Source organism: Pelodiscus sinensis, chromosome 5 (genome assembly GCF_049634645.1).
Source record: "Pelodiscus sinensis isolate JC-2024 chromosome 5, ASM4963464v1, whole genome shotgun sequence".
NCBI classification, from domain to species: Eukaryota; Metazoa; Chordata; order Testudines; family Trionychidae; genus Pelodiscus; species Pelodiscus sinensis.
In genome coordinates, this window is record NC_134715.1 from 109,533,759 (window position 1) to 109,559,882 (window position 26,124).

Consider the following 26,124-nt stretch of genomic DNA (forward strand, 5'->3'; position numbering starts at 1 on the left):
GGAACCTGAGGGAAGAGAAAATGCCCTTGGCAGCCAGGGGGAGGAACTGGGGAGACAGAGAATGCCCATTCTAGATGGGACCACTGCCCCAAACCCCTCCTCATCCTGCAACCTTCACTCTCACATCCCCTACACCACCAGCCTCCTGTACACACACCCCACATCCCCAAGACCCTGCCCTGAATCCTGCACCCCCAACACTGCCAGCCCCCTGCTCTGAAGGATCCAGGCAATGAATGCCAGGTAAGTCTGCTAGTGAGCTATAAAGAGATTTAGAAGGTAAGAAAAGGAAATGAGAATTAGTTACAAGAATAAAGCAGGAAAAAATTTATACACACAAATGAGTTTCAATGTTCAGTCAAAAGGTAAATGATGTTTTTATGATAGGCAGGCTCTCTGGGTGTGTCTAAACTACATGGCTCCATCAATGGAGCCATGTAGATTAGGCTGATCGGCAAAGGGAAATGAAACCTCGATTTAAATAATCGCGGCTTCATTTAAATTTAAATGGCTGCAGCGCTGAGCCGACAAACAGCTGATCAGCTGTTTGTCGGCTCAGCGCGCTAGTCTGGACGCTCCCACGCCAACATGAAAGCCCTTTATCGACCTCCCCGTTATGCCTCGTAGGATGAGGTTTACCGGGGAGGTCGATAAAGGGCTTTCATGTCGGCAGGGGAGCGTCTGGACTGCCCCGATCTGCCGACAAACAGCTGATCGGCAGAGCGGGGCAGCCATTTAAATGTAAATGAAGCCGCGATTATTTAAATTGTGGCTTCATTTCCCTTTGCCGAACAAACAAATCTACATGGCTCCGTCGACGGAGCCATGTAGTTTAGACAAACCCTCTGTGTCCTTTAGGGCTAGTCTAGGCCAAAAACTGGGGATCTTTTGTTTATGGTTAGGAATCCTTTCCCCTCAATATCCAAGCAGCATAAAAGATACAGTTCCCTTTTAAAAAAAACACTTAAAATGAATGGTCCTGTAGCCCCTTAGCACTTATCTAGACTACACTAAAATGTCGAAAGAGGATATGCAAATTCTTCTTCCGATCTCACTTTCGAAAGCAGAACTTTCATTGCAGCTTTTTCGGCGAACCCCCCCATTTGTTGAAAAGCCGTTCTTCCTCAAAAAATGAGGTTTACATGGTTATTCAACAAAGGGGTGAGGGTTCGCCGAAAAAGCAGCGTCTAATCTACTTTCACTTTTGAAAGCTCCACTTTCAAAAGTGAGATCTGAAGACGATATGCAAATACCTCTTTAGACATTTTAGTGTAGTCTAGATAAGCCCTTAGGGTATGTCTACACTACAAAGTTAATTTGAACTAACTGCCGTTAGTTCGAATTAACTTTAATAGCGGCTATACAGGCAAACCGCTAGTTAGAATTTAAATCGAACTAGCGGAGCGCTTAATTCGAACTAGGGAAACCTCATTCTACGAGGACTAATGCCTAGTTCGAGTTAAGTAGTTTGAATTAAGGGCTGTGTAGCCACTTAATTCAAACTAGTTAGAGGCTAGTCCTTTCCAGGTTGCCCTGGTGGCCACTCCGGGCCAAACCAGGGAAACTTTTCTGCCCCCCTCCCGGCCCTGGAGCCCTTAAAGGGGCACAGTCTGGCTACAGTGCTCATGCCAGTTGCAAGCCTGCCAGCACCCAGCCAGCAGACCCTGCACCTGGCACAGCATGAGCCAGCCACTCGCTGCCACCCAGCCCTCTGCCTCTTCCCAGGACCAGGCTGGCTGCTCCCAGGAGCCTGCCTGGGGCCGCAAGAGGTGGGCGCCCGCCTGGTCTAGTGCAGAGATTGTGGACCTCATCGAGGTTTGGGGGGAGGTCTCCAATGTCTACGACGTCCGCACTAGGCACAGGAATGCAGCCGTCTAGCGCTGGATGGCTGCCAGCCTGGCCACCAAAAGCCACGTGTGAACCAAGGAGCAGGTCCGCATGAAAATCAAGTTAGTCCAGTGAGACCCCCTACCCTGAGCTTAGAACATAAGAATATAAGAATGGCCGTACTGGTCCATCCAGCCCAGTAGCCTGTATGCAGACAGCGGCCAACACCAGCTACCCCAGAAGAGATGGACCGAAGACAATGACCAAGCGATTTGTCTCGTGCCATCCATCTCTAGCCTTCCACAAACAGAGGCCAGGGACACCATTCTACCCCCTGGCTAATAGCACTCCATGGACCCAACCTCCATGAAATTATCTAACTTCTCTTTAAACTCTGTTATAGTTCTAGCCTTCACAGCCTCCTGTGGCAAGGAGTTCCAAAGGCTGACTATGTGCTATGTGAAGAACTTTCACTTATTAGTTTTAAACCTGCTGTCCATTCATTTCATTTGGTGTCCTCTAGTCCTTCTATTATGGGAACTAATGAAGAACTTTTCTTTATTCACCCTCTCCACACCACTTTTATAGACCTCTATCATATCCCTCCTCAGTCTCCTCTTTTCTAACCTGAAAAGTCCCAGTCTCTTTAGCCTCTCTTCATATGGGACCTGTTCCAAACCCCTCATCATTGTACTTGCCCTTTTCTGAACCCTTTCCAAGGCCAAAATATCTTTTTTGAGGTGAGGAGACCACATCTGTGCACAGTACTGAAGATATGGCGTACCATAGTTTTATACTTCCCCTCCTCCTTCTTCCCCTGGCTTCCCCCTTCCAGCTCCCTCGTCCCAGGTTTACCCCTCCCCTCTCCCATCCTCTCTCTTCCCCTCTCCCACCTCCTTTTCCCAGTCTCCACAGAGGTTAATCCCCCCCCACACACACACACACTTTTGTTTAAAAAAAAAGTTTCTATTTTTGAACACACATGTCCTTTATTTTTTACATCAGGAAGGAGGGCTAGGGAGGGGTAAGTGGAAGGAGGTGAGGCAGGAATGGGGAATGAGCCCCCGATGGGGAGGACTGGGGTGGCTCTGCGGACTCCTCGGGGTGGAAGCTCTCCTGCAGGGCCTCCTGGATCCTGACAGCCCTCCGATTGAAGCCCCCGGATGGCAGCCTGCGGCAAGTGCAGCCGGGCTGATGGCCGAGTGCTGTGATGTACCGACTGTGGGCAGTCAGGGCACTCCAAGACAGGACTGCTTTGCTGTCCCTCATCGAGGTAGACAAGCAAGCAGGAAACCCTGAGAACTATTGGTCTGGGGTGGGGGTCGGGTCCCTTTAAGCACAGCCCTCGGCTAGCCTGAGGCAGCAGCTCCACACTCTAAGTCCTAACTTGATGCCCTGTGGGCACTAGTTCCGGCCAGCCTTAACTTCGTTTCAGGGTCCACTCAATGTGAACATGCTATTTCAAATTAGCAAAATGCTAATTCTAATTAGTTTTTAGGTCTAGATGCACTAATTCAATTAGCTTTTTTCGAATTAACTAATTCTAATTAAGTTAGTTCGAATTAGTGCTGTAGTGTAGACATATCCTTAGAGACTAACAAAAGAAAGAAAGACCAGGGACAAAAGAAAGAAAGACCAGCAGATCAGGGACACGGGGAGCAGAGCTGCAGCGGCAAAGTCTCAGAGGCACGGGACCCCGCCGCGGCTGCGGCTTCAGTCCCAGTGCCTGTGGTCTGCTGGGGACCGTCCCCAGCAGACCACAGGCACCGGGACTGAAGCGGCAGCAGCAGCGGTTCCCCGCGCCCCCCCCCCCCCCCGCGGCTGCGGCTTCAGTCCGGGTGCCTGTGGTCCCCAAGTCAGCTTCTGCTGAAACTGACCAGCGCTGACTACAGGCAGCCCGAGGCAGAGTTGCTCTGCCCCGGGCTTCCTGGAATCAGCTGCTGATCAGTTTCAGCAGCAGCTGACTTGGGGACGCCTGGGGTTCTTAAGTTGATTCTGTATGTAAGTCAGAACTGGCGGTCAGTTTCAGCAGCGGCTGAATCTGGTGGCCAGTTCCGACTTACATACAGATTCAACTTAAGAACAAACCTACAGTCCCTATCTTGTACGTAACCCGGGGACTGCCTGTACTCCACCTGAGGCCTAACTAGTGCAGAGTAGAGCGGCAGAATGACTTCACGAGTTTTGCTTACAACACACCTGTTGATACAACCTAGAATCATATTTGCTTTTTTTGCAACAGCATCACACTGTTGACTCATATTCACCTTGTGGTCCACTATGACCCCTAGATCCCTTTCCGCCATGCTCCTTCCTAGACAGTCGCTTCCCATCTTGTATGTATGGAACTGATTGTTCCTTCCTAAGTGGCACACTTTGCATTTCTCTTTATTAAACTTCATCCTGTTTACCTCTGACCATTTCTCTAACTTGCTAAGGTCATTTTGAATTATGTCCCTATCCTCCGAAGAAGTTGCAACCCCACCCCGTTTGGTATCATCTGCAAACTTAATAAGCGTACTCTCTATCCCAATATCTACATCATTGATGAAGATATTGAACGGGTCCCAAAACAGACCCTTGCGGAACTCCACTTGTTATCCCTTTCCAGCAGGATTTAGCACAGTTAACTCTCTGACTACGGTTATCCAGCCAATTATGCACCCACCTTATCGTGGCCCTATCTAAGTTATATTTGCCTAGTTTATCAATAAGAATATCATGCAAGACCGTATCAAATGCCTTACTAAAGTCTAGGTATATGACATCCACCGCTTCTCCCTTATCCACAAGGCTCGTTATCCTATCAAAGAAAGCTATCAGATTAGTTTGGTATGACTTGTTCTTCACAAGCCCATGCTGGCTATTCCCTATCACTTTATTACCTTCCAAGTGTTTGCACATGATTTCCTTAATTACCTGCTCCATTATCTTCCCTGGGACAGACGTTAAACTGACCAGTCTGTAGTTTCCTTGGTTGTTCTTATTCCCCTTTTTATAGATGGGCACAATATTTGCCCTTTTCCAGTCTTCTGGAATCTCCCTTGTCTTCCATGATTTTTCAAAGATCATAGCTAAAGGCTCAGATACCTCCTCTATCAGCTCCTTGAGTATCCTGGGATGCATTTCATCAGGACCTGGTGACTTGCTGACATCTGCGCAACTGTGTATACATATCCTAAAAGTCATTCTGTGTTAATGTTGTTTGTGGGCACTTTATCCAACAAAATATTTCTAGCCCTTGTAAGCAGCCTTTGCTTTGTCAAAAGCAGTGTTAACATTTGCACTTGCTGCGGCAAAACTTTTGTCATTCGGGAAAGAGGGGAAGAGAAATTAAGCATCTATAAACAACAAAGGATTTGTCGATCAATTGCAAGTGTGGATAAGATTTTATTCCTTCCCCGTTTCTGCTGAGTTGCAAATTCAGCTGTTTAGAGGACTACTAGTATACTGATATACTATTTTATTCTTTATTCATTATTAGTATTCTAATTCTTTAAAAATTGGTATTCCATTAGTAAAATATAACTCCCAGTTAACCAGACTATTTGATATACCAACACTCCCAATCCCCCAACATGCCAGATAACAGAGCTTTTACTGTATACAGGTACTCACCAATCCAATAATAGTACTGTACTGCAGAGTGGTTCATTTCTTGAAGCACTGATGTATGTACAAGTGAAGTTTTTTATACAGTAGGTTATCTTATGAAGCTACATATCACTATGGGCAAGCACTAAACACTTAGCACTAAAACTATACTGAACATAATTTAAACATTCTCTGATGATTCAGAAGGCACTTCAGGCTTTCACAGTTCCTCAGGGTCAACATTATCAACATCAATTATCATTTGTAAATGTAGGAGGTGTAAGAGATTGGGCTGAATCTGTAATGACCCTATGACACACCCTGTGACCTGCTTTTTTGAATACATCTCTGATTTCAGATTGCTTACTTGTCTTCTGCCTCTTTTTCATAAAAGTAGACTACAGAATATGCAGTAGCATAATGTGTTGGGCAGTATACCAGTCCTGGTTACTAGACTGAAGATTTGTACAGGGAGATATCAAAAATTATTATTAATTGAGCTTTCTGGTTATTTGAGTGACAGATAATAGAGCTTTTACTGTATTATTACTGGCACTTTTATTATGGTAACCATCAATATTGCCTCTAATATTTTACCATTCATGTGCAGAAAAAAATTATGTGCACTTTGGCATGTGCAAATGTGCACCAACGGTAGAAACAAAAAAACAAATTGAGGGTGCTCTGCTAATGAGTTGGGCAGCATTTGATTATCTTTTGAGTGGCCACACAAGCACACAGCTTACAAGGAACATTAGCAACTACTCCACAGTAGTTTGCTTCACAAACCACAAAATCACAACCACAACCATGGGCATTTCAACCCCAAAATGATTTGCAAATGACTAATAGTTGTCTAACGTTGCCAGATTCCACAGGGTAAAAGCCACCTGTTTCTGCTCTGGTATGTCTTCCCTGAATCAAGTGTTCCAGAGGTTGGGTGTAAGTTCCTCATCCAGCTCCATGAAGGTCTGTTTCCTCAAAAGTTCTGAAGCCACTGTTGGTTGCCTCAGTTTTCCAGAACAAAATGGGCCCACCACATGATGTTGGTCCTCCTGCAGCACTAGTGATGGCCCATACATGGGGTGGCAATAGCAGCGTCCACCATATCTGTATCATGAAAGTTGAGTAGATTGTTAATGACCCTCCACATATCAGCCATATTTGCTGTGCCAGAAGGTTTGATCCAGATTCCATCCAGCATCTCACCAGTCACATATTCCACTGCATAAACATTTGTCCCATGATAAGGACAAGGAGCAGAAGCATCATCCCATTGCTCCATGTCTTCCACTCACTTTGGCAGTGGGAGATGTGATCAGGAATTACCACCGGCAAATGTGTGAAGAGAAGGGACAGTACCAACAACAAACAGCAAAGAAGCTCCTTAGAGTGCCTCTTTCAGGGCATATCTACATGAGGAGATTATTTAGAAATAACTTATTTTGAAATAATTCCTGAAATAACTATTTAGAGATAGCATGTCCACAGTGCAAGGTAGGCTCCTTTAATGTGGCTGCAGTACCTCAACTTAGAGCCCCAAGAAGCACTGGGGAGTAAATTCTATGAATGAATTTGGAGAGTAGTTATTTCAAAATAGCAGCAGTGGAGAGTCCACCGATTTCAAAATCAGAGTTATTCCTCGTGGAAATCAGGATTTATTATTTTAAAATAACCAGCCCCTTAATTCGAAATAACAGGTTTGGTAGTATGGACGCTCCACTTGTTATTTTGAAATAACTACCTAGTACAGACCAGGGCTCAGATTCCATACCTGCCCATTAACATTACATAACAGAGACCGTGTGGATGCAGGTATATGAGTGTACATAGCATCACACAGCACATGGATACTGGATGCAAGTATGAGGAAGATGTGCAAGCACGTACTTGGCCAAGTCACCAAGTATGTGTCCCAATGTAGACACAGCCATAAAGGATGTTGTGATGGACCCAGCGAGGTCCCCACTAGCCTCAGGGGGGGGATTACCCCCCCCCCCGGGCCAGGAAATGGATGCCACGGCCAGCAGCGATGGGGCCAACTCCCCGGGGGAGGCGGGGACTGACCCGAGCCGCAGGGAAGCATCCCGCCAGGGCGCAACAACCTGCCCAGGAGGGCGGGGCCCCAGATCTGTGCCGGGGAGAGCTCAGAGGGAAAGACGCAGGGGGGGGCGGGGCTAACCTCCCTGATGTCACTCCCCGGGCACTTTAAAAGTGGCGGCCGGACACCGAGGCAGGGGGGAACGAGGAAGCGGCCACCCTGGCTTCCAGGGGTACCAAGCCTTCTGCTCTCCGGGCGAAGAAGAAGGACAGCCCCAGCAGCCTGCAGATCACGGTTGGACGGACACGGCAGTACTGGCGGGGTGAGTGATCCAGCGGGCGTCCTGCCGAGGGAGCTGGAAGTCGGGGAGTGGAAGGAGCCCGGGGCAGGGCCTTTCTGGTGCCTGTGGGCAGACGAGTTTAGGGCGGCGGTCCCGTCTGCCATGGAGAGCGGCTTGCAGGTGCCGAACTCCACTTAGAGCCCCGGGCTGGGACCTGGAGGAGAGGGCGGGCCTGGGTCCCTCACTCCCCACAACCTGAAAGCACTACCAAATAACTGAGACCCCATCGCGACGAGGGGCCGGGTGAGGACAGGGGTCGCACCCCACTCCCTCGGACACTGAAACACCCGTCCAAAGGATGGGAACGGGGCGCAAGGACGTCGCGGCTCATTGTTGAGCCCAAAAGGCCCCCCCAGTCCTGCGGAAGGGAGGGGGCGATGCGGTGGAGGGTCTGCTGAGCCCCCTCTGACGGCTAGAGCAGGGGGGTGATCGCACCCATCGATCCCACCGACCATAGACCCTGAACAGGGATTTCCCCAATCAAACTCAAGGCGGTGGGTCTGCAGGACCCCCCCCCCCCCCCCCCCGCTGGGGCGTGGGGGAGTGGCTCGCACCCGTAAACCTGCTACAGATGTCAATATTTCAAAGGAAAAACTTAAAAACAACAAATAGTCTAGTTGCACTTTAAAGGCTAACAAAACATGTAGATGGTATCATGAGCTTTCGTGGGTCCAACTCACTTCTTAAAATGACAGGAGCGTTAGAAGCCTAGATCCAAGAATAAATAAGGGAAGGAGAGAAGGAAAAAAATGGAAGGGAGGAAGAAAAAAAGAGACAGTGAGTAGATAAGCTTCTGAAGGATAGCCAAGTTAGTCTGTAACAGGAAAAACTTAAAAAACAACAAATAGTTTAGTAGCACCTTAAAGACTAAATAGTCACCACAGGCTGATAAGAACCATTAGTTTTCACTTGGAAAGGAAGATGAATAACACCACATTCTACACAGACAGCAAGAATCAACCTGCATTGTTTGGTTGGTTGACAATGTGCGAGCCATCCGATATCCCGATTCATCCAATTTGCCTAAGAATTAAACTTGTGAATGAAGTTAAGTTCCAATCCTTCTCTATGTATTTGGCTTATGGAATTGGTCTGAAACAAAACTGGGACTTGGAGATCCATTGATGAGTGTGTAGGAAGATAAAAGTGTTCTCTGACAGGTTTTTGTGTGTTGCCTTTTTGGATACCTGATTTGTGTCCATTAACTTTTTCCCATGGAGTCTGTCCAGTTTGGCCAATATACATTGCAGTGGGGCATTTCAAAGGTCCATAATTATCTTGAAAGGGAATGGAACTATGGTGACAGAGCTGTCTTAATGGATGGCTATCCTGAAGTCATGGACCTTGGAAGACTTCAAATCATCTGATGCATGAACCTTGAAAGCTGAACCAGGCAGGCAAAGAGGTGGGGAATCAGGTATGTTTTTGATAAAAATTGGTTAGTTTCAGATCCTGGGTTCCATTGGAACTTTGACAAAATGTCTCTGTGAAACGTTCCAATTTTGCTAAACTGGATTATCAGTTAATCAGAATTTTTCCAGTCAGCTCTATCTAGTACCCTCTGAATACATCTCCTTTATCCCCCCTGTAGAGCTAGTCAAAATCTACTTCTCAAACTTTAAGCAGCCTGATCTTTTTCATCTTCACACAAGTCAACCAGCTTGCAGAGGAAAGGTAAATAGTTTCATTACTTTGGTATTTTCTAGTAAATAGATAAAATATTTGCTTTTCATTCATTGTAATAAGTGAAATAAGGAAATAAACACTCTGTTCCTGTAACTAAGGAAATATGAAACAAGTCCAAATGGCTTCTCTCTGTTGAATTTATACAACAGCAACTCTGAGCTCATAAAAGTGTATCACTGTGGAACTTACAAATATGGCTTCATATTTATTACTCTTGCAAAGATAATTTGCAGTTATAAATAATTCATACTCAGCTTTTTTTGTGTATCCAAAACATGGGCCATATAATCCCTTCAGATTTTCCTATGTATACAAAACTTGTTTTTTAAACTCCCTTTGCTCTGTATGGGAAATCCCAGTTATGTCAAAGAGATCTAACATCCATGCAACAAGGAGAGTACACACTCCATGCATATTGCTTTCATTAGTTATGTTTAATTGCATCCCAGATATAGCACTGTTTATGTTAAGTAGTACCTTACTGCATGAGTAATTCAATTTATTTCAATAGTATTACTCTTGAAATGAAGTACTAGTCAACATAAATAGCAATATCTGGTCATTAAAGATTAGAGGTTGCTACAACAAAAATATTTTTAGAAAACAACAGTGCACTTCAAGAAGTGAAGCTATACTGGCTACCTATACTTCTTGGTTATGTGAAAACATATGGCCTCAAATATCATGAGTCTAAATGTATACAAAGTATGGGTCCAGAAAGAAGTGGCTTGGATGCGGTGTGGAACTACATTGTCCCACGAGAAACACTCTCACAGTGTTTTTCAGAATTGTTCAGTGCATGGGAGAACACCCATACTGATGCACCTCGTCGACTGATTCAACAAACTTACTCCCACATCTGCGGGTTGGGACAGAGACTCTCCCTACTCTGTCCCATTTGAGGTATCTGTGATGATCAGATTCCAGACATGCAAGGGAAGAACAAAATTTAAACCTGCAAAATGAGTTAAACCAGTTGATTGCACATGGTATTACTGTGCTATAAATGTGTATTCAATAAGGTCTTTTATGGAAGCTTGTCATGTTCTTAATTTGATATTTATGAGCTATTTATACAGACTGGTTGTGAATCTATGAATTTGTGTACATAGAAAACTGTACTCATCATCTGTTCTACAATTTCAACTGCACCTCACAGCAGGGCAGTAAGCAGTCCAGTAGCAAGAGGTACCTCTCAGAGCAGGCGTTCACACAACATTGGCTTCAAATAACTATCTATTGTTCAGTTCAAAAAAAGACGGTGGACCACTGGAATTAATGGGAACACATCAAGACATTTCCAGTTTTCAAGTCATGCTCAAAGAAAAAGCTTTTTAAATGTAGATTTGGGAGTGAGGCTTTTTACACAGGATTTGAAGGATGCTCTGATGTCAGGAGGCTTTCCATGACACCTGGTCCTTCCCCCAGATAGGGCGTATGCTGAAAAATTGTCTTAAAGCATTAGGTGACCTTGCATTAGTGAAGTGATTTTATCTAATATGAAAAGGGTAAAGCCTGAGTTTGCACTTAATTTTATGTTTCTTTTCTGTGTAACTTGTATGTGTTTGCTTTCCCTTACTATTTCATCTTTGAATCTGTGGTTTACCTCTTAAACTTTTTTTTTTTTTTAATTTTGAACTTAAGCAAGTCTCTGGTGCGCGAACTGTGCAAGTATGTGCATTAAAGTTAGTTGGCACTTGAGCTGATGTCGCACCTGTAGTGGTGGTGTGCCAGACGGAAACAGTCCAAGTGTCTGGAACTTAAGAGCTTGAGGAACATGGATTTGGGGACACTCAGGACTGGAAGGGCTTTTGGTGTGACCCTGCAAGAAGAAACTAGTTTAGAGCAAGCCAAGGTGAAACCTTGTGCTTGTGGACAGGCTACTGGTGTCAGGGAACTGAACCATTGTTGCACAGCACTAAGTTACAGGTCAGGTGATGACAGAAGCCTTTAATAGTCTACTGACCCTCTGAATGTCACAATACCAGTCACACCATGGCAACTAATTAGGGAACAGTCCGTTCACCTCTAACTGCAGTATTGCCTAGTCAATTCATGAGCTGTACTTTGAGGCTTCTTACTCTTTGTCCTCTCACTCTCTCACAAACTGCCTGCCAATGTAAGGGCTAGGCAGAATGTACCTGGTACCAATTTACTGAGGTGCTGAAAGAATCATGAGCATGTTTGTTGCTATGGTTGTGTGGCAAACCTATAATCTACAATTACATGGTACAAATCCAACTTAAAATGTGTGCATCACCTAAATAAGAGAGCCAATAATTTGACAATTTCAATTAGAATATGTAAATTGTTTCTCACCTGCCATTACTAAGTTATTCACAGATCATTCATGATGAGGGAATGTGATGCTATTAAAAGAAATGAGGATAAAAGAGAAGTGGATTAATAAGTAAATACTAATAACTTCACACACGTTTTCTACCAAGGGGGGAAAGAATAAATACAAAACATGACCCTTACCCCCAAATAATGCATAATACAAATTTCAGCATTTAAGATATTTAAATACAAGGAAATCCTTTCTTCTATAATGGTTTGCGGCAGGATATTTCCAACTTTAGGTGTTGGATTGCTGAGCCAAGTATTAACTGATTCTGCTATGAAATTCTACTAGATTGGTATGATCAGTGGGTATTGGGGAAAAACACAGTAGATGTTTATTTATTAAGTAGAGGATCCCAGCTGATAAGGATACTATCTAAATAAAGTATTGACTTTGGCAGATTTATGGAATAACAGTTTAGAAACATTTATTTGTTAAAATTGGAAGGAGACCCCTAATAAATGATGATCTGTCTCCTTTCATCATCAGGATTTTTTTTTTTTTTTTGCAGGATTCTAAACTCGCATAATTCTAATCTGTCTGCAGTAGGGCTCAACACTGGGACCCAACATCACCTGCCTAGAGCAGCCGAGGTGGGCAGTAGGCAGATACACATATATAAGGAGGAACATGCACCCAAATTGTGGAGCAATGTAAGAGTCACCAAAGGAGACTGCTATAGCCAATGGATGAAGTAGCCTCTGCACCTCTTTACAGGCTTTCCCAATTTGTTGGGGTTAGGACAGAAAGATCTGCAAAGCAAATCTTTGGGATCTAACCCCCTGCATGGCCCTCACCTGAACTCTCCCTTCCCCGAGTAGCAGCAAACTAGGGAAGATAACTAGCAAGGAATTTACTAGTTGAGTAGTTGATGGAATTTCCAAGTTGACAAATACTTTCACATTCTGTCTTTGAAATGTAAATGAAATCAGCTGGGGACTCCCCAGCAGACCCCAGGCTCCCTGTGGCGTGCCAGCTTTGAAAGGCACAAGAGTCACCAGCAGGGGGTTTTATGCATTTCAAAGCAGAAGTGCCCACATGGAGCCTGGAGCCAGTGGGGTCTCAGAGTCCCACACTGGCCCCAGGCTCCATGCTGTGCTTCCTCTTTAAAATGCATAAGAGCCCCTGCTGCGGACTCTTGTGCCTTTCAAAGCTGGCAGGCCACATGGAGCCCGGGGCCAGTTGGGGAGTCCCCAGCTGATCCCAGGCTCCACCTGGCATTTCAAAGCTGCAGCACCGCTTGGATCCCGGGATCAGCTCTCCCCAGCTGACCCCAGGCTCCATGTGGCACTGATGCTTTTAAGTACCTCCCCATCTTCTCCCCCTCCCTTGCTGCTTCTATCTGATAGAGGCAGCAAGGGGGAGGGAGTGACTAGTTGACTATTCTGTTGACGATCTGATAAGCATTTGCTTATTCAATAGTCAACTAGTTGACTGATCCTTTACATCCCTACTGCAAATGGTGAACCATGGCCATGACGGTAGAGTCATTAAATAAAGAAAGTGGGGCCATGGCCCACTTTGAGAAGCATTGAATTAAATATAAAAAGTATGACTTAAGTGGTTGAAAGTGATAACAAACAGATCAAAGTAAATTAATAAGCTAAACAAAACAAAGCATACCAACTAAACATACTACTCTAAAAAACGTATTATGTGCCATTTCTTATCCAACAGAAGTTTCAATTATCTTTACTCACAAACTAGGCAGCCTCTTATCTTGGGCCAGATCCTTCCTCTTCTTCAGTCTTAGATGTTTCCAGCAATCATCTGGATGTTAAGAAGGAAGTGTCCTCATATCTGGCAACTATTTCTATTGATTGGTTTCCTGCCTACAAATAGATTTTGCACAAGGCAGGAATCATTTGTATTCAGTTTCAATGATTTACACAGATAAGTATTACATCAAAAATGGATTCCAGCATCAGATGACCTGGGCCACATATCTCAGCAGGACTAACCATAGTTTAGGCTTACAGGAAAAGCAATATTATTCACAGATCATTGACATGGGTACCAGGCAATTTAGTTCCTTGGGTACCACTAATGCCCTTCATTAGCTAGTCTAGATATATAAACTGGGTTCTACTTCATATTTCTAACATCAAATATAGGAATTATACATGCACACAAATGGAATGTACATTCAATGAATTACAAACTCTCCAATGACAGATTACATGCCACATTTTGTATAAAGCATATGTGAGTTAGGCAAATTCATATTCAAAAATATATTTCCCTACAAAATATAGGGGCACAACATTGCAACAATGTCACCTGAAAGTGAAAAAGGGTGCACCCATGGCTTTTGTAGTTGGAATTGCATGGTATTTACATGTCAGATACTCTAAATATTTAGGGTACGTCCAGACTACACACTTCTTTCTAAAGAAGCTTTTTCAAAAGAAGCTTTCAAAAAAGCTTCTCTTGGAAGAGATTGTCTAGACAGCCACAACTTTTTTCAAAAAAGCAATCCGCTTTTTTGAAAGAGATCACCCAGGCAATCAGGACACTCACTTTCAAAAAAGCCCTGTTTAAGGTCAAGAATGCCTTTTTTCAAAAGAACTCTTTAAAAAAAAATGCATTCTTCCTCATAAAATGAAATTTACTGCTGTCGAAAAAACCGCCATGTTCTTTTGATTTAATTTCGAAAGAATGTGGTGACAGTCTAGACACAGGTGAGGTTTTTTCGAAAAAAGGCTCCTTTTTAAAAAAAAAAAAAAACCTGTAGTCTAGACATAGCCCTACATACTCCTTCATACTTGGCCACCATTCCAGAGGACGTGTTTCCATGCTGATGACACTTGTTTAAAAAGGAATGTGTTAATTAAATTTGTGACTGAACTCCTTGGGGGAGAATTGTAGGCCTCTTGCTCTGTTTTACACACATTCTGCTATATTTCATATTATAGCAATCTCAGATGATGACCTAACACAAGTTGTTCATTTTAAGACAAAATGTGAAGAAGGTAGTATTGTAAGATTTCTAAAAATAACTCTAGCACTTGACCCAAGATTTAAGAAATTGAAGTGTCTTCCAAAATCTAAGACGGATGGGGTGTGCAACATGCTTTCAGAAGTCTTAAAAAGGAACACTTTGATGTAGACACTATAAAATCGAAAACACCAAAAAAGAAATCAAAGAAATCAACCATCTGCTAGCAATAAGTGTTGATGTATACTGCTTTAGATCATTATAGAGCAGAACTCATCATCAGCATTGACATATGTCCTCTGGAATGGGGGATGAAGCATAAAGGGATATATTAAACTTTAGCACATCCGGAACATAAATATCTTGCAAGGCCAACTACAACAGTGTCATGTCAACACCTGTTCTCACTTTTTATTATCATTTTAAACAAAATGCAGGCAGTTTTATACCTTACAAATGTGAACACAGTCGTTTGTCTACATAATTGGCTGAACAAGAAGTAGAACTGAGTTGTCTTGTAGGCCTCACAGTTTTCAGTTGATTTTTTGAATGCAGTTTTTTTGCACATAATTCTACATTTGTAAATTCAACTTTCATGATAAAGAGATCACACTACAGTATTTGTAATGGGGGAAATGAACTTTTTTTGTTTTTTACAGTGCAAATATTTATAATCAAACGTATAAGGTGAGCACTGTACACTTTGTTTTCGGCGTTGTAATTGAAATCAATATATTTGAAAATGTAGAAGACATCTAAACTATTTCATTAAATGGTATTCTATTCTTATTTAATAGAGCCATTATTTTTTAAATTGCTTGAGAGCCCTAACTAAAATATTTGCACTTCATTCTCCTTTAACTTATACCATTGCAAATTTATTTCAGCAGAATTACTGCTGGAGTTGCATAAGTGAAAAACTAGTGCAAGCCAGGAGAGAATTCTTCTGTGAGAAAATGCTTGCAGGTGACCTGCATTTACTGAACATTTTCCAAAGAGATTGCTTTAATCAATATAAAGAAATTGTGCTAGGAGCTGGGGCTAAGCAGAATCTCAAAACTAAGCTTTTCTGATGTATAAGCTCAAGTACTCTTACTTAATTTCCCATCCTCTTTCTGCACTTTCATTGTGAGGGCTTGTTGTATTTCTCTCTCCCCTTTCTCTCTTCCCCCCAGGCCTTCATAATGTCACCTTACAGGCAATTCCGCAGTTATTATTTTCTGTGGCTAAATCCAACAAACATCTTTTCTGAATAAGTTTTAATTAAATTGGGCTTTTTAGATTTTCATCAAACCTCATTCCTTATATTCCTATATTAAACTACTTTACCTAAGATGGTCGCTTTTCATCTGCTACATTTTGTTTGCTTCATCTCTAGTTCATTATGTAATTTAATTTCTCCATCTTATAGTTCAGTTAGTTGTTTACACTATTTTTATACATATATATAATTTCAAAGAAAATACAGACACTCAAGTTTGAAAATGTCAGAGCACATGACTTGTCACAGGTCAGAGATAGAGTCTGTTAAGAGTAGGCCTCACACTGACTAGAGCTGGGTGAAATGTTTTGGTCCAAACTTTTGTTTCAAAGAAAAATTCAGATTTGATTACGTCAAAAAGGTTCCTGAATTCACATTCACTTCATTGAATTATCCATTAGAAAAAGAGAGAAAAGACCAAAAGAACCAAAATGCTTCATTTAAACATTTCAGAAGTAAAATCATTGTGATTTTTAAAATTTGAAATAGATGTCTATACCGGCAGGTGTAAAGTGTTGGCAGTTACAGCGCTTCTCACAGAGCGCTACAGGGAAACCACTGTTGTGTGTCCATACTGTGCTCCTTGCAATGATGGAGCATGTCCACATTAGCAGGTCTTACAATGCCTCAGAGAGCAGTGCATTGTGGTAGTATCCCACTGCGCAATTGACCACTGTGTTCTTTGGGAAGTGTTTGCAATGCCTGTCTAGGGCAGTTAGCATCATATGATGCAAGTTTCCCAGTCTCATTGCTTCATGGTCATCCTGCTACATTAGCTGCTGCTTTTCAACAGAAGATCAGAGGAAAGAGGGAGAGTGTGACAGGGAGGGTATGTGTATGGGGGAGGGACAGAAGCAGTGTGTTTAGAGAGATGTCAGCATTCTGACTTGTAAGTTCAGACATCAGCAGGAAACAACCCATCCTGAGGCAGGGAGAGAGGGAAACCCTGACATCTAAGCCTCCTTCCATCTCTTCCACGGCTCTTTGCACAGCAATCTCTCTCTCTCTCTCCCTCCCCTGCCTCTGTGTTCAACAGCAGGGAAATTTCACCTGAATGGCTTGCTCTGTGTCCCAGAGCAAATCAGCACAGAATGCAGGCTATCCAAAATGGAGATCTAAAAGAGGACATGCACATGCCTGTAGGGACAGCCAAGTTCAAAACAAGTAGCAGAGGGGAATTGAGGAATTATGGGCCATTTGCAGAGGCCAGTCAGAACACAGAAAACAATTCAAGTGTCCACACTGGCCCACCAGTGCTGTATCCAAAGCAAAGCAATCTCTACATTTCTTGCTGAGGTGGCTTACCTAGAGCACATTAACTGTGGAATTAGTGTGAACTAAATGCTTTGCCAGTGTGGACACCTTGGGAGCTGCATTGCTGGGAGCTGATTTATTATACTGTAACTTGCCAGTGTAGGCTTGGCTTAGGTTTATCCCTTCAAATAAGCCTAGAAACCTCCTAAGTAAGTTCTATGGAGCATTGCTCCAGGCCTTCCAGCCTCTGTTCTAGCAAGTCATGAGAGGTGCCCAGACACTGACAGGTTTAGCCTGTCTTACAGTCAATGCTGTGACTAAGTGTTCAAGTTTATGACTCCTGGCTGGTGTTTGTTACTGACTGGGCTATCTGAGCTCCTGATAAGCGAGGGAGCCAATTCTGGGATTAAACTTTTATTTTAAAAAGTCAAGAGTGCTACAAGAACAAGAAGACACACCTCAGGTTTTCCTAGTTTGAGCACTTGAGACAAAATATTGTTTGCCTCACAAGAAGCTGACTTTTGACCTAAGATACAACTCTGTCCTTGTACAAAAGCTGTTCCTCCTTTCAGTCCTGAACAGCCCATGGGATAACAGAATTCAGACTGTGATGCAACCTTATTTAAAATATAATCAGTTTGCAGTTGAGATCTTGTTTGAAAAGTTGCATACTACTACTAGTGATGAGGTAGAAAAACTGCAGAAGCGGGGTCATGGAATACTTGTTCTAGCAGTAGCTTGTAATTCTGTGCAAGTCACCCTACTGAGCAAAGGCGAGAGAGGGAAACAGCACACACCTCCTCCCACCCTGCACAAAGACATCTCCAAAGGTTACTCACTGATGAATGAGATACGAGAACTAGAGGCCAGTAATGGTGAACGCAAAAACAGGAAAAACAAAATTAAAACTTTAAAGAAAATATGTGGACAAATTGGAAATAATCCAGAGAAGTGCAAAAAAAATTAAAGGTCTAGAAAACATGATCTCTGAGGGATGATTGAAGGAATTGGGTTTGTTTAGCCTGGAAAATAGAAGACTGAGAGGGGATATGATAACACTTTTCAAGTACTAAAAAGTTATTACAAGAAACAGGAAGAAAATTGTTTCTGTTAGCCTCTGATGATAGGATAAGAAACAATGGGCTTAAAATGCAGCAAGGGAGGTTTAGATTGGACATTAGGAAAAACTTCTGTCAGGATGGTTAGCCACTGGGATAAATTGCCTAGGGATGTTGGGGAATCTTCATCAAAGAGCATGTTCAAAAAATACCTGTCAGGAATGATCTTGAGCACTGTTTCATAAAGTGGTCCATGGATCTACTTTGAGAAACATGCCAACTGGATGCTCCAGTGTGTTTATTTACTGGCTCTGCAGCCACGGAGCCTTGTGGTTCCCATTGGCTCTGGTTCACCTTTTGCAGCCAAGGGGAGCCATGGGAAGCAGTGACCTGGCCCACACCGCTTCCCAAAGTTCCCCTTGGCTACAAACAGCAACCAGAACCAATGGGAGCTGCAAAGCTCTGTGACTGAAGAGCGGGTAAATAAATACACCAGAGCAGCCAGTTATAAGGTTTCTCAGAATGGATCTGCTGACCTCTTTGAAAAACACTGATTTAGAGGGTGCTTTGTAATTCTATGAGTACAGGAGACTGGACCTGATGACTTCTTGAGGTCCCTTCCAGTCCTATGATTGTGTGAGTCTATAAATGGTATGTGTTGCATTTGGCTAGAGATAAAATATTTGCATCAGATAACCAAGGTATGTCTACACTACCCCGCTAGTTCGAACTAGCGGGGTAATGTAGGCATACCACACTTGCAAATGAAGCCCGGGATTTGAATTTCCCGGACTTCATTTGCATGAGCCGGCCGGCGCCATTTTTAAATGCCGGCTTGTTCGAACCCCGTGCCACGCAGCTACACGCGGCACGGGCTAGATAGTTCGAACTAGCAAGTCATTCCGCACTATCTATACACCTCGTTCCACGAGGCATACAGATAGTGCGGAATGGCTTGCTAATTTGAACTATCTAGCCCGTGCCGCGTGTAGCCGCGCGGCACGGGGTTCGAACAAGCCGGCATTTAAAAATGGCGCCGGCTGGCTTATGCAAATGAAGCCCAGGAATTCAAATTCCAGGCTTCATTTGCAAGTGCGGTATGCCTACATTACCACCCTAGTTCGAACTAGGGTGGTAGTGTAGACATACCCAGAGTTACAAAATTAACTGATATTACTTGAAAAAGACCAAAAGACAGATATATAAACAAATACATGAAAAGATGGGACAGTCAGGGGCAGAGAAAGTAACCAGTCTTTCAAAACATTGAACATTATGTCACTATATTCTGTACATGCATCAAGCAAAAGAAATCACATCTCTCATTTGTACTGCATCCCAGATTTGAGTTAATATCATTGTTGTTCTCTAAATTCAGAATAATGCTGTAATATATGAGTTTACAATCTTACAGCTCTCAAACTAAGGAATTCTCTAGGATGACTTGTTCACAAAACACAGTTGCTGCCGACAAGGCACTCCCTCTCCCCATCTTTAACATTCCCACAGTCATAAAACAAGAAGATAGTGATCTTGGATTGTCCTGAATTGCTTAACGGTTTACTATATTACTGCTACCTGACAAAGCCCAACTTTGTTATGTAACAGAGCTTCAATACAGCCCACACAAAGAAACCTTTTTAATGTTTTTACAATGATGTTACTTTCAGTTTGTGGGCTTTCAGCTATCTTCCACCTCTGCATTTCAGAAGCAGATCAATCATAAGAAAAGGAGTAGTGGGACAGAAGCAGAGGGAAATTTTTAAATAACTTATTGTAAAATGAGTTCCACACTGCTACTACACAATGAATCCAATACCCTACATGTAGTATACTCAATGGAATAGTGTGACATTAAAGAGTCATGCACTCCTTTCGAGCCTTTTTTCAAGCAGGATCCTATTTCACTTACCATACAGAGTGCATTCACAGAACAAAGCTTCTCCCTTTAGAATACCTGTAATACTGTAATCATCCAGGATGTACTGGAACAGTGACAACATCAAGAAATGTATTTCCTCCTTTTTGAATCCACTAAGGAAGTATGACTGAATACCTACAGTATAGCGTAGGTGCTTTTGACATCCTTTCCCATTCTGGTTTTGAAAATTCTCATTTCCTTTTCGCAATTTATTATTACTTAATTGACAAAACTTAATTTAGTAAATGGACAATGACTGCAGCACTCTTCTCTCTCAAATTTTCCCACGTTGAAATAAATTTTATCGCGGTCTTGTCAAACAAACCTGATTTCATTTTTGATGATCCCTTTCAATAAAATGTGTTTTAATATAGCCAAATACAAAGTTATACATCTAGGAAGAATGACTGCTTTCCAAACAAATATTTAAAACTCCTACATGTACATCATACCTACAGAATGTGAGACTATATCCTGGAAAATAGATATTCTGGAAAAAAATAGGGCACATAGTAGACAAGCAACTCAACGTAACCACTGAAGAGGATAGTGTGGCTAAAAGGGCTAAGGGGATCCTTAGATGCAAAAATAAAGGAGTAGGAGTTTGGAGGTGATTTTACCTGCATATGGCATTGGCGTGAGCACTAAAATACTGCATCTACTTCTGATTTCCATAAATTGAAAGAATGTTGAAAATGGAAGCAGGTGAATAAAAGAGCTACAAAAGTTATTGAGGGAAAGAAAAAATGTCTGTGAGTGAGAAATTTAAAGAGCTCAATCTACTTAGCCTATCAGAAAGACGATTGAGAGGTGACTTGATTATAGTGTGCAAGTACATTTGTGAGAGAAAATATCGGATACTAAAGTACTCTTTAATCTCACAGAGAAAAGCATAACAAGGGCCAATGACTGGAAGATGAAGCCAGACAAATTTAAGTTAGAAAATACACATTAAAAAAAGTGAACATGACCAGTCATTGGAGGAAGCTATCAAGGGAAATGATGAAGTCTCCAGATGGCTTCACAAGGGCTAAGTACCCCTACGAAAGTCATACTTTAGTTAAACACAAATTATTACACCCAATACAGAGGTAACTGGGTGAAAATTAATGGTTTGTGATATTCAGGAGGTCAGACTAGATAACCAATTATATCTTCTGGATTTGAACTCTATGAATCTAAGGTTTGTATAACCAACATCATCTGAGCTACCTTTTTCTTATATATTTGCTGCAGCAAAATAAACAATGTCAATAGGAAAAGAAAATAACTCAGTGTCAGCCTTCCAAATTTACTATATTTACTGAGCTGAGATATAAACAAATCAATCAAGTAAAAAGACACTATCACTGTAATATTATTTCCTTTGTTTTACTAAACATATTATTGGAATGTTCTGCTCATTTTTGGCTGAAAAGACAGAAATACAATTGTAGTACCCATGCTATAGATAAAGGAATTACTATACTTAAATGCTTTTATACTTACAAAGACAGATACTGGATGTTAAGTACTATAGACTAACAATATATAAAAGCAAAGGAATCCATAGTTAAGCTATTCTGTCTTTTCTTAAAGAGTTGCATTTGCATCGTAGCAAACTTTGAAAAATGTTCTGTTCAGCAATAGTGCTCTTTATAGACTAATATGATACAATTTTCTCTCAGCTTACTTACTACATATTTTTTTTAAATTGGTGTAGATGTATCTAGTCCTTACTCTATGCACATTGAGTTGCAAACAAAAATGTGCAAATAATTACAGACAATGCCCCCCCAAAAATTATTTCTAACCTATCCAGCCTATCAGTTAATAACTCCCTCCATTCCCTTTAATCTATTTGAAATGATTGGAAACATTTAAATAAACACAGGCTTCTTTGTTTTTCATCCCTCAACTGAAGTCATAATTAGCTGCTTGTGATATTATAATTAGTTGCTATGACTATGATTTTGATGTCAGTAAAGGACATAGACTCTCCTCTTGCAGAAAAAAAGAGAAGAAGGAAATATACAATATATTTGTCAGGATTTTAACAAAGGCAGTCAGGAACAAATATCAGAGTATGGGAAAATCTGAGGCTGGGAAGAGTGGAGGAGCTAGGTTTGCCAACTTTTGGATTGCAGAAAAACCAACACCTTTGCCCTGCCCCTGCCCCAAGGCCCCAATCCTGCCCCCACCTGCTCCATCCCCACTCAATCATTTTCACCAAGGTGGGGCAGAGGTTTCAGGGGTGGGAGAAGGTAAGGGTTCCAGCTGAGAATGCAAACTCTGGAGTAGGGCTGAGGAGGAGGAGTTTAGGGTGCAAAATGGGTCTTCAGGCTGGGAAATGGGTCTGAGAAGTTCAAAGTGTGAGAGAGGGCCCTGGGGCAGGAGGGTTGGGGAACTCTGAAATGGGGGCATGATGGAGCCAAAAGTGAGGGGTTCAGAGTGTAGGAGGAGGTTATGGGTTGGGCAGAAGTTTGGTGTGCAGGTAGGGTCAGGATTCCGGATCTGTGTGTGGACTCTGGGTCAGGGCTGCGGATGAGGGACTTGGGGTGCAAGAGGCCCTGGGCTGGAGCCGAAGAGTATGGGGGGAAAGGTGTGGGCTCTGAGAGCGAGTTTGCATTCAGGTTGGGGTACTATAAGACGGGATTCCAGCTCCAGGCAGTGCTTACCTGAGGCGGCTCCTAGAAATGGCCAACATGTCCTTCACACTCATACCCTCAGGGGCACTCAAGGGGTCCTGTGCACTGCCCCCATGTACAGATGCTGCTCCCTCAGCTCCCATTGGCTTTGGTTCTAGGCCAATGGGAGTGGTAGAGCCAGAGCTCAGGCTAGCACATGGGCATGGACAGGAGCAGCACACAGAGCCCCAGGCTGCACCTGCACCTATGAGCTGGAGGGACTTGTCGGCCACTTTTGGGACCTAAGCAGAGCACTGTGGCCAGCAGGACTTTTAGCAGCCCAGTCAGATGTGGTGACACCTAGCAATCCTAGAAGGACTTCTTACTTAGGATCCAGACCAGCATCAGTACCTAAGGTCAAACTCTAAGACAGTTTTCAGGATCTGAGTCAGGAGGTAAGACATAAATCAAGCTGAGTTTAAAGCCAAGAGCTGGAATGGTCATAGCATCTACAGGAAATTCACATTGTTGCCTGAACATTTCCTGGGATGCCCATTGGGTTTATAGAGGGCAGAGACCCAATAAGGGGCCACGAGGCTGCTCCCTGACACTAGGGGAGGTTGGAACAATTTTTATAGTGGGAATGCTGACAACTATTGAACTAAACTATACAACGGGAACCATTTCAAACCAGAGGATGTGGCAGCATCACCTTTACCCCTAGTTCCAGCACCTGCACACATCAGGCCCCTTGGGTGGGATGTCCCATATGTTGTGTCTATGGGAGGTCACTGGAAGAGGAATGCAAACTAGCTACAGCAGCTGCTGGATAACAGCATTAAGATGCCAGATATCGTGCAGCATCAGATATTCTAGATCTCTTTTTCAATGCACCTAGCTGTTCATTGGAGCAGGTAGTGAGTATGACCTGAAGTTCACACTCAGACCAAAGTTCCAAGAACAAAGGCCTCATAAACCTGTGTAATGCTCACAACACCCTGCCCTCCCGACCCCCCCCCCCCCACACCACACCCCATTGGCAGTACAGTTTACCTAATTAAAATTAAATTATTTCTTGTTACTTCCAAACCATCTCTAGTTAGAGATGAAGGGAGTAAATTAGAGACTCCCAGAATCTTTTTTTTTTCTTTAGAAGGACCACTCTTGGATACTCAGCCCAATGGCCTCATCTCCCAACCATGGAAAACATTAGCAGCAGTAGGTGGAGCTCACATGGAAGAAGTGGAGGTAGGTGCTAAAATATTTATGTAAACAGTCCTATAAACATGGATGAGACTGCACACTTGTGTAAGAGGTGGTGAAATCAGGTCCCAAATCGGTATAACAAAATACCTTATTCAGGTTTGTTTCCAGAACAAGTTACTGCCAAAGTAAAGCAGCTAGTTTGCAAAACTAAACGCTGTACGGAATGTTTTGATTTTTATTCTCATCTATAAAAGTAAAATATGACTGAAAAGCTTGGTCCATAAAAATATAGGTTCACATTGGAATTTCTTGAAACCTTTCACTACAGAGCTGTCATTTGATCCCCCAGTAGCATAGTCATAGGGAGATTCCTCCTGATTAATCTATTGTTGTAACTATTAGGAACTTATCTTTTCAAGGAAAATATATTAGTAGAAATAGTGCAAATACAGACTCCCCAAATCTTGCTCTTCACAGACTCCTGCTTTCATATAAAGGACCAATTTGGTCATTGGTGTAAATTAGCATAGCTCCATAGAATGCAGCATTGGTATGCTCATTTACCCCATTTGACTGACCCCAAATTACTTTTGTGTTGCATGGGTCTGGTTTTCTCCTACTGAAATCAGCTACATTCTTATAATTATTTCAGTGGGAAAAGGAAGATGCTCTATTTTTGTGCTATTTCTAGCAATTTTGCCTTGAAGAACCATATATCACTTTTGACAAATACAGATCAATATTGACAGAACTACTTTAAATGAATCCCAGTACACTCTCTTTCCCTGATCTCTTTTTAGTACATCATGCTCTAACCTCTCTTGACAAAACAAAAACAACTTCAGCAATAAAATTAAAAATCCTTGTAAATTTGAACAAACAAACATGAAATAAAAAGTAGTGCTGACAGTGTTGTTAAATTGTAACACTAGAAGCTGATTTGCCAAGTCTCACTCATTTAAAATTATTTTAGACACGGGATGAAGAGTCTGTGTTATTTTCAATTGTTTTGCCCTTCAGCATATATCTGTATTATTTTTCCTTGTAGTATTTTACTCATATTTATACGCACCTCAGCAAGCTATTTTTTATTTTTTTTGCATTATAAGTGAAAAACTGATTTTATTATATTAATTATTATCTTCATGACAACATTGCCTATTATTATTGTAGATCTCAATCACAACAGAAACCCCCATTGTGTTAGTCACTGTACAAACCCTTAGCAGTAGATAGTCTTTGCTGCCTGCAGTTTTACAATCCATGCACCCCAACCCCGCAGACACTCTGGCAAGTAATTTTACAGGTAGTAGTTGCAGTGCCCAGGTATTGCCAGAATATGGGCTTATGGCAATTGCAGGACTCCACTACGGAAAGGTGTTGTGGGGGATTTCGGGGAAGGGGGGAGGGAGGACAACTGGATCTGGACTCCAATTTCAAGGCTGGGCTCTCTATATAAAATAAAGGGAAGGTGGTGGAGGGAGGGGACAGATGAGCTGGAGTTGCAGATTGACTTTCTACTGCTAGAGCCCCGGCCATTTCCCGGAGAGTTTTCACCTCACTCCTTCCAGGGCCGATCCAGCTCTCTGTGGAAGCAGGGCCAGTGTTCCCATTGGCTTTCCCCGCGGTTGGATAAGGCTCCGGAGAGCGCCTCGCAGCCTCTCGGCGCTGAACAGGCGTGAGGGGAAAGCGGGTTAGTCTCAGCTCCTGGGGTCAGTGCCCCGCGGAGGGAGGGGACCCCCACTGTCCAGGAGTCGAGCCCCAGGGGTGAGCTCGGCCCATTCCGCCTGTGCTGTACTCCCCTGGGCTCGCCGCCCTCCCGGGATCTGCCCTCTGGCCCGGCCAGGGCAGCCAGCAGGGGCTCCGCTCTTGCCCCGCTGCGCCCAGCCGCAGGGGCCTGCACCGCTTCCCTTCCCGCCGGGTTGGCGCCCGGAGGCGGCAGGGCGGAGGGGCTGGCCCCGGACGCTGGGGAGGCGGAGGAGGAAGCGGCTCCTGGGTTTGCACCTGAGCGAGGCGGGCAGCAGCGGGCGCTCGCTCGCTCCCTGGCT

The 26,124-nt window shown here is 43.1% G+C and overlaps 1 long non-coding RNA gene across 1 annotated transcript; it reads right to left on the minus strand.

Moving 5' to 3' along the window:
- Positions 1 to 5,277: 5,277 nt before the first annotated feature.
- On the minus strand, positions 5,278 to 25,771 carry LOC102452495 (uncharacterized). Its single transcript, XR_332417.4, has 4 exons — positions 25,634 to 25,771; positions 13,533 to 13,664; positions 11,808 to 11,857; positions 5,278 to 6,531 (listed from the first exon to the last, which is right to left on the minus strand). It is a non-coding gene; the product is annotated as an uncharacterized LOC102452495 (long non-coding RNA).
- Positions 25,772 to 26,124: the final 353 nt, after the last annotated feature.